Raw genomic sequence first — 10,955 nt, 5'->3', positions numbered from 1 at the left:
GATACACCAGCTGGTGGATCTTTAATATCTAAGCCATTAGAGGATGCATATGAACTAATAGAGGAAATTGCTATAATTAATTTATAGTAGCCTTCTGATAGGGTGCATCCTAAGAGAGTAGCCAATGTGCATAAATTAAATGCATTATGTATTTTAACTACATAGATATTTATAAATTCTAAAATGTTAGACACTATTAGAGTTAGTTTAGGATTAAGATTATCTATGTAATTGAAAGATCATGATTAAATTCTATTGATGATATTAATATAATAGGGATTAAGAATGTGAATTTGATTGGAAGAGCCATCTTAATTTTTTTTGGTTAAATAATATTATTGGTGGTAATAACCAGTGGAATGCAGGTCAATCAAATTAATAATAAAATTAGAATAATTCTCAACAACCTGTAGTAAATCTTAGATCATCATATTCCCTTAATTTTAGCAAAACAATCTATTCAGAGAGAGGGAATCGCCTTTGGAAGAGATTGTGATTCAGTTAGGAACCCAATTGTAAAGTCAAACTACTTCAATTAAAAATTTAAAAATTAATTAGCAGACTTGCAATCACTTTTAGTAGTAGACCTTTTGAAACATTTCCCATTAATACTAAAATTAATCCAAAGGAACAAAAGAGCAAGATGGAGAGCACTTGAGAAGTGATGGTGATTCATTATGGCCAAAATGACATATTTAAGAAAGTCAGGTTGAAGACTATAAATATATTATTCATGGGAGACAACCCAATTGTGTTTCAAGTTTTGAGTTTCTAATGTGTTATTTTTTTTGTCTTAGTCTTTATTTACTTGTGTTTACCTTATTTTGTTATGTTATTTATATTTAATTTAAGTTTTTTTATGCTTAACTATTGAGTATTGTTCTCTACATAGCACTTGCACTTTGATTATTTGTTTAGCCATAATAAAAATGATAATTAAAAATTATGTACAACTAAGGTTGACTACTAGTTGGGAAAATTATTTTCTTCAAAGGTGTTCTCACGAGCAATCTAGAAATACAAGAGGAAGAGTGGTAACAAAAATTACAAAGAGATCCATACCTTTGAGTAACCTTATGAACCCTTCACACTCCACTTGCAAGAAATATCTTTCAAATAGTTTCTTATACTCTCTCTTTCAATTGCCGTTGAAAAATCATGAAGACAAGACTTTTTTACATGAGTTTTTAGTGGGCCTTTTATACAAAAGACATGAAAAACTGTCCAGAAAACTAAAATTTTTAATTTTGAGCGTACACGTTTATACAGTACGATCGGATTTCGTACGTACAAACAGTTCAAATACTGTTACATAAAAATGTGTTTTGAATCAGTACGAAATCATTTTGTACATGATCATCATCTGGAATGAACCATGTTTGTCGGGTGCGAATAGTTAGAAATTTTTTGAGTACATCGGTACGAAGGACCACACAATTTCATACTCTGGATGGCATACATATGATGACATCATCATTCAGTGTGATCAGTTATAAAAAATTTTAAATTCTTCTGAGCAAAACATCAAGATGAAATGGGACCTCATAATTTCATACTCTGTAAGACATGTACGAACTGTGATCATACAAGATGATTCATACTTAAAAAAATATTTTTGTGCAAACAAGAACTCATCCTTTTTGTACTTTGGAAGGCATGTATGAATTGGGTTAATATAGTACGATCCATACTTAAAAAAATATTTTTTGAGCTATAAAGACCCATCTATTTCTTACTTTAGAAGGCATGTACAAACTAGGTTAGTACAATATGATCCGTACTTAGAAAAAAATATTTTTGAGTGAATAGGGACCCATTTATTTCATACTCTAGAAGGCATATATGAATGGGGTTCATATATTATAATCCATATTTTAAAAAAAATTATTTCTATTTGTTTGACTACTAGTTGGGAAAATAACATATCAGATCATCCCGTATGAACTGATATTATACAGTACGATCAGTTTTAAAAAATTTATATTTTAAACTCTCCCCTAGTGTGTATGTGTTCAGTTACTCAATTACAATCACACTCTCTCAGACTCAATAAAATGAAAAATATAGACTTCAATTATAATAAACTCCAAACTGATCTTAATTTAAAGTCTTCAATAATCCAGAGTATGATTTTCCTGAAATATTAGTACCTATAAGAGCAAAAAAGTTCTTTCAAAATATATTAGGAGAATTAATAATCAAAGCAATAATATTTGGAATAATAAAAAAATTTATAAGTTACAAGAATATTAAACATGCAAGAACTAAGCAGCAACTATCTCAACAATAATATGATTCTAAAACTTGATATTGCCAAGGCTTATGATAATATTGATTGGTATTTCCTTTAAGATATTATGAAGTTGTTTGGTTTTGATTTAAATTTTATCAACCTTATTAAACTTTGCATTGAGAACCCTTATTTTTCTATCATTGTGAACGATAAGAGTAATGGTTTTTTAAGGCTTCTCATAGACTAAGATTGGGTGATCCCATTTCTCTGACCTTTTTCATTATTGTGGCTTAATACCTATCTAGAGGTCTTGCTGATCTTTTTAGAATTATCCTAGGCTTTACTTTAGAATTTTAAGTGGTCTTCATATATCTCACTTATGCTTTGATGATGATTTTATCATTTTTATGAATTCTTCGATGAATAGGATGCATAGACTTTTGAGATTCTTTCACCAATTTGAATTGGTTAGTGGTGTTAATTGTATTGTGGAAGAACTTAACTGGTTTTAGTCATGGAGTTTTGCCCTTAAAGTACCTTGGTGTGCCTCTTTATAAGGGTAGAAAGTAGTCCTTTCTATTTAATGATTTAATTACGGTGGTGCAAAACAGACTTTTATCTTGGGATTCTAATTTTTTAATCTTTGGTGGTCGATTAATTCTTATCAAAAGTGTCATTTATTCTATACTTATTTTTAGTTTTCAAACTTTGCTTTCTACTCAGGTGGTGTGTAATAGAACTGATAGAATTTTCAATAAGTTTTTTTTGGAAAGGGTATAACAGCACTTCTAAAATCCATTGGTCTTCATGGGATAAATATTGTGGTACTTCGGATGAAGGTGCTTTGGGGTGTAAGTCTATGAATGATTTGGCCTATGCACTGTCTTTTAAGTTATGGTAATATTATCAGACTATGAGGCGACCCGTCAAGCTCGCTGATTTCATGACAGAGCTTAAAATAGATGAAGCCAAAGAAGGAAAAGAATATTCTCTTCCCAAAGAAGTATGTAGGGTCATCTCGGTGGCGCCGAGTACCTTAATAAAAGAAGAATGCATGAAAGAAGTACCCTCTGAATCCTATATGATGGTTTTGCCAATGGATTACAGTTTGGAGGAGGACATATATTTTCCAGAGGAAGATTAATCAGACCCTAGCATAGCGGATGGGACATACAAACCTAGGTGGTGACTCTAAATCAACAGATGAATCCCTAGATGCAACAATGGCTGATTCTGAAGAAAATGCTCTGTTAAATGACTCTAAATCGGAGGAGATTGCTCAAGGGTAGATAAGAAGCAGCAAGATACTACCGCCTCCACCGAAGAAAGGATTCTCTAATAAAGACAAAGAGAAAGAAATAATTATCAACGATGACATTATCCTTGAAGATCCTAAGAAAAAGAAGACTTCAGCCAATGGGATAGATTATAGGATCTTATCCCATCTGAGAAAAATCCCAACACAACTCAGTATATACGACGCCTTGGTAATGTCTAAAGACCTTCGGGAGACTCTGATTCATGCTCTCAAAGATCCTGAAAGATACAAGGCATATTTTGTTGGACGTAATTTGACTGAAGTTTTACAAGCTCGTATGAGCCCTTCATTACTTTTCTGAAGAAGATATGATGCTTGGAACTGCAGACCACAATCGTCCTCTATATGTTACTGTAAAGAGCGATAAGTTGATCATCAGTCAAATCTTGATCAATCCTGGATCTTCCATAAATTTGATAAGCCTAAAAGCACTGAGATCTCTCTGCCTTGATGTGGAACACCTAGGACCAAATAAGTTGATGGTGCATGGTTTCAATAAAAAAGGGCAGAAAACCCTTGGATCATTCATGCTCCCTCTTGTATTTGGAGAGCTCCACACAGAAGCTAAATTCCACATAATTGATATATATTCTTCATTTAAGGCGCTACTAGGTCGTCCCTGGTTGCATGAATTTGATGTTGTCCCGTCAACATTATACCAGTGTATGAAATATCTCAGAGATGGAGAATAGTTCAGGATCTCTGGTGACATTCAGCATTTTATAGTTCATAAAGCAACAGTTTATGAAGATGCACAGTACTTCATGCCAAAGAATCAAAAGTCTTCGAGCTCCCTCGAAGCTAAAGCATTAAATTCAAAGACTACAAAGTGACTTGAATGAGAAGGTCAGAATAAGCAGGTGGGGAGAAAGAAGGCAAGGCCGACTCTTCCCGAAGCACCGACCATTCCAAAAGAAAAGAAATATGTACCTCATCTTGGGAGTGACACGGATGAAGATGATGTTACTCCTGTCAAATCTCGAAAAGTATACCAGTCCATGGACGAATGGAGTAGGCAGGTCGAATTTTCAAATGATGATTATGACTACGACTCTATTTATATGAATACGATGCAGAATATGTTCTCTAGAAGAATAGACATCCTATCAACTTCAGATAGTGTACTCATAGTCATGCGTGTTCCCTTACAACATTTCAAAGAAATATTCCGTGCGGGGTGCATAAAGTTGAAGAACTCGCCACCCTCTACTTGCCTCCCCTTAAAAATGGGACTGTGCCAAAGAATGTGTTATATTTCACGGGAGTGAGCGAAGAGGAGAATAATGACTGGTGTTGCATGCTCCTCGATTCTGAAGAGTTATTTCCTACAAGGCTACCTAGGTTCAATACTAAAAATATTCAGAGAATGCTATGAAAATAAGTCAATATTCCTACTACCAAGCGACAACTTCGTACAAGCTTGGGCCTATGGTATTGAAGGAATCCGCGTCCCTTACGACAGAAGGATACAGATGCATATAAGGGTATCAGATTCATCAAACAAAAATTTCTCCAGAAAGAGACTTGCCGGGCAATCACACGCATGGAAATTGAATCCGAGGATGATGTTGCTGAAGAGACATACGAGGCTGATGATTTTGATGAGCAGCCCGTAGAAGCCGAGCCTGCACCAGAAGAGCTTGAAGATGGTAGATAGGCAGCCACTATGGATGAACTAAAAGAGGTCAACTTGGGGACTGAGGAGGATCCTTGCCCAACCTTCATTAGTTCTCTCCTACTCGAAGAATAAATAAGAGAAATGAAAGAGCTCCTCTGTGAATTCAGGGACTACTTTGCCTGGACATATACTGAGATGCCCTGCTTATCCCCTGACATAACAGTTCATAGATTAGCAATCAAACCAGACGTAGCTCCCATCAAACAAACTCCAAGGAGAATGAGATTGGAGATTAAAGAACAGGTGATCGCAGAAATGAAGAAACTCATAGAGGCAGACTTCATCCGAGAAGAAAAGTATGCTAACTGGATCGCAAATATCATCCTAGTGAAGAAGAAGAATGGATAGATTCGTGTCTGCATTGACTTTAGGGACCTCAATAAGGCATGCCCAAAAGACGATTTTCCAATTCCCGTATCAGAACTTTTAGTGGATAATACGTCAAATTATGATATGTTCTCCTTCATGGACAGATCATCAGGATACAATCAAATCAAAATGGGTCCCGAAGATGAAAAGTATACATCATTTAGGATGCCCATCAGAATTTTCTACTAAACAGTCATGCCCTTTGGCCTGAAGAATGCTGGTGCCACCTACTAGCGGGTGATGACTCACATATTTGATGATTTGATACATCAGAAGGTTGAGTGTTATCTAGATGACCTTGTTGTTAAAAGCCTTAACCGAAAAGATTATTTGAAAGATCTCAGAATTGTATTTGAGAGAATCAGAAGATATGATCTAAAGATGAACCCTCTCAAATGTGCATTTGGGATATCCTCAGGCAAATTCCTGGGTTATGTTGTTCATCATCTAGGCATAGAGATCGACCCGAACAAAATTAAGGCGATCACTGAGATGCCACCATCAAGGAAACTTCGACATCTTCACTCGCTGCAAGGACAACTGGCTTTCATTTGGAGATTTATATCAAATCTATCGGGTAGGTGCTAGCCATTTTCAAAGCTAATGAAGAAGGATGTTTTTTTTAAATGGGACGGAGAATGTCAGGAAGCATTTGACAGCATCAAAAGATATCTGTTGAATCCATCCATTCTCGCAGCACCAATTCTGGGGAATCCTCTTATACTGTATACGGCTGCACTAGAAGAGTCCCTCGGAGCACTATTGGCCCAGAATAATGAAGAAGGCAAAAAAAATGCGCTCTACTACATCAGTCAAAGGTTGATTCGAGCAGAAAGCCATTTTTCCCCAATTGAAAAGCATTGTATGGCATTAATTTTTGCAGTTCAGAAACTCCGCCACTATATGCTATCCCATAAAATCACACTGATATCAAAGATCGATCCGCTGAAGTTCTTGATGACAAGACCATCATTGATAGGTCATCTAGCCAGGTGGGCAATATTATTATTACAGTTTGATATCACATACATGCCACAAAAGGCAGTGAAAGGTCAAGGCTTGGCAGATTTTCTTACTGCACATCTAATCCCAGCAGACTCTCCACTCAACGATGATTTTCCCGATGAGCAAATAATGCAGGTCGAGGAGAATGAAAAGCTACCGTTCTGGGAGATGTACTTTGACGGGGCGTCATCTATTAGACATATCCGACCTCCAAATATTGCAAGAACCCGAGCCAACATCGGTCTCATTTTCATAGCACCTGAGGGAGGTATAATGAGATTTTCAATCAGTTTGACTGAACCTCTGACGAACAACGAAGCCGAGTATGAAGCTCTATTAGCAGGGCTGGAAATTGCTATCGATGTCAGAATCTAATATCTCCAAATCTTCGGTGATTCTCAGCTCGTGATAAATCAGGTCCTTGATATCTACAAAGTTGGCAAAGTCGAATTGGCCCATTACCACCGGCGAGCCCTCCAGCTTCTAAAGCAAGTACCAAATGTTGAAACAGCTCGAGTTCCTCGAGGACAGAATGCTAAAGAAGATTGTTTGGCCAAATTAGCCAAAGAAATGGAAAACATTAAAGAGGAGCATCCTATATTCATTGGAGTTTACACTCGAAGAGTGTTGGAACCCGCTCTATTATAATTTTTGAGTGTAGAAGAAATATCAAATTCAAGCCAATAAGATAAAATTTCAGTTGACCCTCAACCTCTCCATCAGATCATTATGGAGAATTATACAGAAGAATATCATGTGGCCAAGAGACGTAAAGCTAGTCAAGCTTCAGAATCGTGGTGGCATTGTTTATATATTGAAGTCGAAAATGATTGGAGGCAGCCATTCTTTGACTACTTCAAGGAAAATAAACTCCCGACAAAAAAGTAAATGGCCGCACAAATTTGAAAAAGGGTGTTGCAATATGCATTTGTCAATAATACGTTGTACAGACGAGCTTTTGATCAAATATGGCTAAGGTGCCAAGAGACCAAGGAAGCTGATAAAATAGTAACAGAAGTTCATGAAGGACTTTGTGGAGCACATCAGTCAGGTCCTAAAATGGTCGCTAAAATCAAGAGAATGGGTTACTATTGGCCGACTATGGTCAGAAACTGTATTGATCATGCTAAGAGGTGCCACAAATGCCAAATCCACGGTGATGTTATACATCAACCGCCAAATCCTCTGCATCCAACAGTAGAATCCTGGCCATTTGAATGTTGGGGCACAGACATAATTGGGCCGATAGATCCGCCATCATCAGCGGGACACTGTTTCATTCTGGTAGCGATGGACTACTTTTCCAATTGGGTAGAAGCGGCTCCATTCAAAGAAGTCACATCGGAGCATGTGATCAATTTCTTTACCCATAATGTTATTTATAGATTTGGTGTGCCACGCTGCATAATCTCAGACAACGGTACTGCATTTAAAAGTACAAAAATCTACAAGTTCGTTGATCGTCACAAAATGGATTGACGATATTCATCTATATACAATCCTAGAGCAAATGGCTTGGCGGAGGCCTTCAATAAGACGCTGGTGAAATTGTTGAAGAAGATCCTCACCAAGAACAAAAGAGAGTGGCATACAAAGATGGATAAAGTGCTATGGGCATACCGTATAACATATAAGATGCTAACCAAAGCTACTCCTTACTCTCTAGTGTTTGGTGTTGAAGCCGTATTACTATTGGAGATTGAACTACCATCACTCCGGGTAGCAATTCAAAATGATCTCACTCAAGAGCAAAATGCCCGCCTTAGAATGGAGGAGCTCAACGCACTTGATGAAAGCAGGTTACAAGCCTAACAAAACTTAGAAATATATCGAGAAAGAATGGCAAAGTCCTTTGATCGAATGATGAGACCTCGATCATTTCAGGAAGGGGAATTGGTCCTGGTGTTGAGAAGGCCAATCATCCCACACCAAAAAATCGGTGGCAAATTTGTATCCAATTGGGAAGGCCCCTTTGTCATCGAGAAAGTGTACCAAGGAGGAGCATTTCAGTTGATCGATCTGAATGGTCAGAGGCCTATGCCACTTATCAACAACCGACATTTAAAGAAGCATCATGCATGAAAATTCTATGTCTAATGTACTTTAGAATGAGAAAAGTGCTATATGCGTATTTATCAAAGCATGCATATATTTTTATTTTAAAATTCTCTTGCATAACAAGAATGCATTTCAAAATCCCCTATCAGACTGGGGGCATTTTAAATATTTATTCTGGTTGACATCGCGTTGCTTGTCGAGATCCCTGAATAAATATTTAAAATCTCAAAGATACAAAGCTTATCCAAAATGTCCCTACGAGACAGGGGGCATTTTAAATTTTCATTTGGGTCGACATCGCGCTGCATGCCAAGATCCCCAAATGAATATTTAAAATATTAAAATTCCAAATTTATTCAATTCTAGAATGTCCCTGCCAGACAGGGGGCAATTTAAATATTTATTCGGGTCAACATCACGCTGCTTGCCGAGTCCCCGAATAAATATTTAAAATTATCAATTCAAATGTGCTTTTATGCTAAAGAATACAAATACTCCTTTTTTAAAGTATATGCAGATGATCTTTCAAAAGTAAGAGACACCATCTTCTCCAATGTATTAAGGTTCAAAAGTCAAGAAAGAAGACTTTTGTGGCTACACACTCCTATAAAATTGAACCAAAGAAGCTTGAAGTCTTTCGACAGCCTGAAGTTTAAGATTCGAATGGGTGTAAAAGGTCGGATCCAACACGCCCAAATATAGCCGGATCGCGGGCAGCTCTGTCTACTCAACAAGCCATAAGAAAGACCATAGTAGCGGAACCCCCACTTCGTTAACCCGTCAGTAGGGACTGTAGGAAGTACAAAGGAAAAATTGACTCGATAAGTTCAAGTTATCGTAGTCCGCCGAATTCTCTCAAATGATTGGAGAATCAAAGTTCCAGTGGAAGGATGAGTCTCGAACAACCACCTAATGTTCGTAGGCTCCAAAATCTTCAACTATAAAGGAGAACTCCAAATCTACCAACTTCAGTAAAATCAGCATGGGGAGCGCAATTCTCATAGCTCAAGTCTGAAGTTTGAATGGGTGAAAGAGGTCAGATCCAACAAGACCAAATATGACCGGATTGCTGGAAGCTCCATCTACTCAACAAGCCATAAGAAAGGTTGCAGTAGAGTAACCCCCATCTCAGCAACCAGAGGACAAAGAGCTATCAAATTCTAGCTCTCCCGATCTGACGAACTCAAGTGGTTTAGAATAAAGTCTTCTCAAGTGGTTAAGGATCAAGATACTACCTACGTTCGGTGCTATCAATTGAATCCAAAACCTGCAAATCCTTCAACAAATCCGTAAATTATAAAGCAAGGATCGAAGGAATTTTTCTTCAACAAGTCTGCCAAAGCACAAAGCAAAGGACCGAAGAAAATTATCCCAAAGTTCACACGAAGCCTAAGGTTTACTAAGTCGATTCCGTCATCAACAAGTCTGTCAGGCACAAAGCTCTGGACCGATGACTTTAAGCCATCGACCTAATATAAACCTAAGGGTTTAGGTCATTGGCATCTACTCCTTCAACAAGCCCGTCAAAATAAGAAGCATAGGGCTGAAGGTATAAATACCACCTGACAAGTCAGTAAAGACAAATCAGATAATCCTCCATCAATTTTCGCAGCACAAAGCATAGGAAAAAAAGAGATCAGTAACTCAACCATCTATTGATACATCCAAGAGATCTATCGAGAAAGAAAGTTTTAGTGTGACATCCAAGCAAAATTTTGGAGATCCACTAAATGAAAATCGTAGTGTGACATCCAAGCAAAATTTTGGAGATCCACTAAATGAAAACCTCAGTGTGACATACAGAACAAATCTATGGAGATTCATAAGGTCAATCAGCATATGACAAACATGATTCGATCTGGATGCATACCATATTTATTTGGGAGCATTTATTGACCTTTGTATAATGCACAAAAGAAACAAAAAAAAAAAAACTCATACCTCGTATCTACAAATTTCGCCAGATCCCGTGATTTCAGCCGAGGTTTCGCATACCTCGGATTGTCGAACCCGTAAATCCCACTGCGATCGCGTCTCTTCCCGGATATCCTGCGGCTCATCTCAATTAAAGTCCACTCGCGTCGTTAAATAGGAGACGAGAAGGCCTCCATTTTCTGCTCTGAACCACCACAAGACGCAGGAGCTCTTCCACACTCTTCTCCTTCACTCGATCGTAGAAGTTCTATTCCTCTCGCTCATCTCCTCCAGCAAGACAAGCTCGTCCCGATCTCTCCCAATCGAACCCACCACTGTAAGGCTTGCACCACTCATGCGATGCAATCACTATCCCGATC

Source organism: Dendrobium catenatum, unplaced genomic scaffold (genome assembly GCF_001605985.2).
Source record: "Dendrobium catenatum unplaced genomic scaffold, ASM160598v2 fragScaff_scaffold_490, whole genome shotgun sequence".
Taxonomy (NCBI): Eukaryota; Viridiplantae; Streptophyta; class Magnoliopsida; order Asparagales; family Orchidaceae; genus Dendrobium; species Dendrobium catenatum.
This window is presented reverse-complemented; position numbering follows the sequence as displayed.